Below are 6,224 nucleotides of genomic sequence, written 5' to 3'. Positions count from 1 at the left end.
ACCACGTATATTTATCTAGAAAATTTCTTTTAAATTAGTAAGTTTTGTTGAGTTTATTCCATTGGATTATTTTATCTTCTTTGGATTGTCTAAATTATTGAATTGTTAAATTTTATTTTATTACATCAATTATTCATGTGATGAGTTGTTATCTGATTCATTACTTATCCTTTGTTTATTAATTTCTTATCCTTTTAGATGTGGTTTATTTGATTTCTTATCCTTTTAATCAATCATCTATTTATTAGCTAATTGCTTACTGTTCGAGATGAGAAGTTTCTTTGAAATTCATTTTAAGTACCGTCTGATGACTACCTAAGAAATTTAAATTGCGAAATTCAAATGATTCTTGTAAATTTAATTATGAGAAGTTTCTTTTAACATGATAGGAAATTGTTTAAGTATGAGTTTAAATAACCAAATTTTTGGGTAGGTGGATGATCTATTCTTTTCTTATCCTTTCATTCAAATTTTTTATCATTATTGTTTATTTATAGCATATTTGATCTTGTTGGTGATTTATTTAAAAATTTCTTTAAATATTAACTGTTTGATTATTTTCCATTTGTTATCTAATTATCTAGTATTTGAGAAAACTATTTAAGTTATGAAATTTTTCTTATTCATGTTAAAAGCTTTGATAGAGTTTTTGTTTTTGTTTTTTTGTTTTTGGAATTTTGTAATTGACTAGTTTCTTCAAATTAGTAGCTTTCATTGATTTGATTCCTTATCCACTGAATGAATTATTTCTCCATCAGTTGATTTTTCTTTTAGTGTTTGAAAGAGAACTATTTGAATATTTGTTGAATAAATCGAATCTTTATTACATTATTTTTATTTATGGATGGCATTGGACTGTTTAAATTTTAAATTTTTATTTATTCATGTATCCTGAAAAATGAGGTTAAGTGTTACTATTTCTTTAGAATTTAAATGGCTTATTTCTTATGGTTTATGCAAATATCATTATTTTGGTCCAATGGAATTTTTAAGCTTTGTTGGATTCAGATTCTGAAATATTCTGACATTTAAATAGTTAAGTCTATTTTGACACTAAAATTATTTTGTTATGAAATTCTAGTCTCCGAATTGACTATGAAATAACCCTTTCACTGGGGGTCAAACACTGACCATGTCGACATGAAATTCTGAAATAGAAACTAGTTTCGCACCACTTTCCGTCGGTGAAACAATAATGGCCTCTGATATTCTGGCTCGAGTCACCGAAGATAAACAAATGACCTTTGATATTATATCTGGACCATAGTCTAGGAGACATATACTTTGAAAATTGATAAATTCTAGAACTTGTTCTTACTGTGTTGATTAATCAAAGTTGAAGGATTATATTTGCTTGTACATACTTATATTTATTTGAAATTATTTTGATATAAAGTTTTGAATCATGGTTCAAATCCAAGTTTTGTTTTTGGGTTACTTGCTGGGTTGTTGAGCTCATGAATGTTTTTATTCCCTCTTTTCAAATCAGGAGTAAGGTTGTGGTTTCTAGCATAGCTGTGGTTACCAAGCGTTAGGCTCCCTTCTTAATTAGGTTATTTATATGCTTTCCTTTCATCTTGTAGACCTCGAACTTGTTATTTGCTTTCACGTTGTACCTTGAACTTGTAGTACCTTTATTTATTTTATCTTGAAATTTATGTTGCTATTAGATGCTATGTTCTACTCTAAAATAGGTCTGAGGCCTTGCATGCATATCGGGTTTCGGCCCATAAGTATGCACCATTTGTCAACACACTGGGTTTGGGGCGTGACAATAGTATTATGTGGATTTCTTAAATTGCACATCCAAAACCTCACCTTTAATAAAGAGGAATTCTAAAGGTCATATACCTCTTTTACAAATTCTTCATTAAAAGGTCAATTTTCACATCTAAGTTAAAATGAGCAACAAATGTCATAACAACATGAAAAGCTAATAGAAACATGAGAAAATCTCTTGTAATCTATTCCATTTATATGAGTAAATCCCTTAACAAAATAGTATTATCTTATATCACTTAATGTTGCCTAATGAGTCTGTTTATTTTTCAAAACTAAATAGTCTCTGCCCTATATGGAAACTCAACAAGATCCCAAAACATGCTATAGAATCAATATCATACTTTATGGCTTTATACAACATTTTAGTTTTACTAAATTAATTAATGCTTGTGGACATTTTTTAAAGTTACAGTTGGCTCAAAATTATAGATACACAAAATAATCACAAGATAACACTTATTCTAGTTGATCTGTTTAAAGTTGCGTCACTATAACCTTAAAGAGGTTGTTTTCTAACAAATTAGTCAATAACTTCTGGTAAATGTAACCTAAATCGATCTACTAGATCATGACTTAGATCCTTAATAGAAGTAATTCAATATTCATCTTAACTTGAAAGATGTTATTTATAACAACCACATGATCTTCCTCAAAACTTGATAGGTTAATCATTCCCACTAATCAAGTCATTCATAGCAATTTACATTTTGTCGAATATGCAATTCTAGTTATATAAATTAAACAACAAACTTTATAGTCCATAGACTTTTAGGTAATCTTCAAAAGAATACACGTAAAAGTCATTGGGTCTAAATTTTCTGTCATATACATTAGAAACCTTATCAAATATAAGAAATCCAAATGCACATATGTTACAAATAAAGATTGCAAACTAAATTCCTCTTGACATTTTAACCTCACTTTATTGGTTTACCTTCCCTTTATGTAATCCATACTAATATTCAAAGTTTATACATCAGGAGTATCAACTACTCCATAATCTTTGATTTTTTTTATGGAGATTATCCTAATCTCCAATACCACAATATAGAAGAATTTCATATATGTGAGATTAAGTATAAATACCCTATATTTAGAATAATCTTTCTTTATATGTCTCAATTTACAGTAAGAAACATTTAAGATTCCTTATTATTCTTAACCGTAATAGGTAATGTCCTTTATTCTTTGCTTTTGCACTTTCACAATTCTCTATTATCAAACTCCTTTCCTTATAAACACACATGGTCAAAAAACATTAATTAACCATTTACCTTTATATGTGTTATAGGAGATTTTAAAGTAATAATAAGAGAGTTATTGATGGAAAGATACATAAGAAAGCTAGATTAACTCAACCTCAAGAGATTCAAATGAGCTACTATTATTCTTAATGATGTGCTATTTTACACATTTATAAATAGTGATCTTTATTGATGATAACTTTAATATTAGTATACTAGAAAGGTTTATCCAAAATTCCAAATTAAAAATCAACGCCTTTAACAAATCCTTAATATGTCCACACTTAAGAATTAAACTACGTATACCAGTGGATAAATGATTTTAATAAATATTATTCTCAAGTAATCACATCACTCATAATAATTATACAAGACAATCACCCTCTAAATACTAGTGTCTAAAACAATATGTAGTTCAAAGTTCATAGCAGTGTAAACATTGGCCATATACTTAAATAGAGAAGAAATGATATTTTTACACTATATAGTTATCATCACTTAAATAGAGAACATTCAATCATCATATGAAAACCTTGGAGCTAAAACTATTACAAATAAAATAATCATGCTTATAAAACAAAAATGGAGCTAAGAAAACAAATCGGTGTGCTTACCAATGCAAGCCATACCTAAAATTTGAATCAAATGTCATTCATAATCTGCTTGTGGGCGAAGATATAAATACACAATAGATTCATCTTTATTGATAAACCTAATGGATAATTAAATTTCTTAATACCTGTGTGTGACTTAAGAGATAACAATTATCCGTTATTTTATTCTGATTAATTGTGATAATATAATAAAATCTTTATGAGGCAATATTATTATATCAATCGTAATTAACCACAACTTGCCATCTGATAAAATTGATGAATAGTTAAATTTTTTAATACCTATAAGCGACTTAAGAAATAATAGTATCCACTATTTTATCCCAATTAATTATGAAAAATATAACAAAACCCCTGTGGGGCAAAATTATTACATTAATCATAATTAATTATCATTTGATAAAACTAATAAATAATTAGAATTTCATAATACCTGTGGGCAACTTAAGAAATAAGAATTATTCATTATTTTATCCTAATTATTCATGAAAAATACAATGAATCCCTGTGGGGCAAAATCATTATATTAATCATGATTAATATAATGATTAATATAATTTAATCTTAATGTGATCATATATACACTCTTAATGTGTGATTTTATGTAATCATTGTGTACATGATTAATCGAATACACACGATCTCATAATATCCAACTTTATGTATATACAAAGTTCAATAATTGTGTAGAAAATATAAATCAATTTCACACAGAAAAAAAAGCATTTTTAAATGGCATTAAACTGAATGTGATTATGTAAAAACTCTAAATGTATAGTTTTTTCATAATCATAGTTGTTGTGGCTAGTTAATAATCAATCAAAACTATATGATCACATGACATAAAACTACTTAATACCTATGGGCGACTTAAGTAATAAAAATTATTTATTATTTTATCCTAACTAATTATGAGAAATATAATAAAATCCCTGTGGAGCAAAATCATTATACTAATCATAATTAATTATAATTCATGTCATTTAAACTAAATGTGATCAATCACACTCTTAATGTGTAATTAATAAAATACAGTAAAATAAAATAAAATCATGGATGTTGTGGCCACTCCATAATTAACAATAATTCATTCAATCACATGACATACCAACCATATACATGAACAAATTCAATGTAAATAATTAATTATACAAGCTATAATTAATCCATGAAATGTATAAATAAATTATATAGACAAACCCTCAGAAAATAAATAAATAATTAAACGTTAAGGGTTCAACATCTAAAGCACACTTAATTTGTTTAAAGCAAAACAATTTTCCAAAAACATCAATTCATTTATTTTATTCAAACATCATTTAAAATAATGATTAATGTAGGACAGAATAAAATAAAATAATAAACTAAATGTTAGGGTTTTACCCTAACTTCTTATATGGTCAATCATAGTAGTGTCACATCGGCTACTATCTCCGCACGGCCTAAGGTTTCGAGCCTACACTTCATGCAACTCCATTATGCAAAGTTATCTACAAAATTAAAATAATCACATGTTTATATCCAATATATAAACAAAAAATAAAACCCAAATATGATCATAAAGAAGAAAAGAATTATGCATCTATAAATAAAGATATAGATGCCCAAATATGATTACAACTAATAATCATGGTAATAAAATATCGATTAATTAAGATAGATCGTCAAATATGATCATTAAAAAAAAAATAATTGTGATCAATGCTAGGCAGAGGTTAAATAGTGCTCTGGTACCAACTGTTAGAAATTTAATCAGAGTACGGCATATGACATCTAAGTATGTAAATATGTCATATTATAAAACCAGAGTATGACATCTAATATGTCACATTAATTAAGTAATTAATATGTAGCAAAAGCAAGATCATTTACCTCCAGCCATAGCAATTCAGACAGGACAAATGAAGGGATTAAGATCTGCACTTGAAGAAACCAATGGCTCTTCCAATCTATCATGTTCTTTCCCGTCGATAGGGCTAGGGTATTTTCAAGAATGTTAGATCAGGGATCCTTGGTGCTGTACTATATATAATCCTTACCATCAAAGGATTAACTCAACTTAAAATTTAAGTAGATCATTATCCAAAGTGCCAATTAGAGTTAACTTAGAATTCCATTAGATAAAGTCACGGATCACTTTATTCAGTTTGAATCCAGATTGGATTAATATCAACAAAAAGTTAATTCAGAATAGTATTAAAAGTAATAGCTTTTAGAATGGATCTCAAAAGACTTTTCCAGTTAATCTTTGTGATTGTCAAACATTAGACCTCATAATAGGTTTGAAGGAAAATTTTCAAAGATTTTTATCAAAGGTTCTCATCACCCCTGTGAGTGTCAAACATAGGACTTCAAATTTGGGTTTGATAAGAAAAACTTCAAATGGTTTCCATCACCCCTATGAGCATCGAGCATTAGACCTCACGATAGGTTTGAAAGGATCACTTCAAAAATTTTCATTACTCCTGTGAGTGTCGAATATGAGACCTCACAATGAGTAGAAAATTTTCATCATCTCACCCCCATGAGTGTCAAGACCCCATGGTAGGCTTCAAAAAAAAAAAATTATAAATTTTTTTTTACC

This window comes from Dioscorea cayenensis, chromosome 6 (genome assembly GCF_009730915.1).
Source record: "Dioscorea cayenensis subsp. rotundata cultivar TDr96_F1 chromosome 6, TDr96_F1_v2_PseudoChromosome.rev07_lg8_w22 25.fasta, whole genome shotgun sequence".
In the NCBI taxonomy this organism is placed as follows: Eukaryota; Viridiplantae; Streptophyta; class Magnoliopsida; order Dioscoreales; family Dioscoreaceae; genus Dioscorea; species Dioscorea cayenensis.
The sequence above is the reverse complement of the archived record's forward strand: the minus strand, read 5'-3'. Positions refer to the sequence as shown.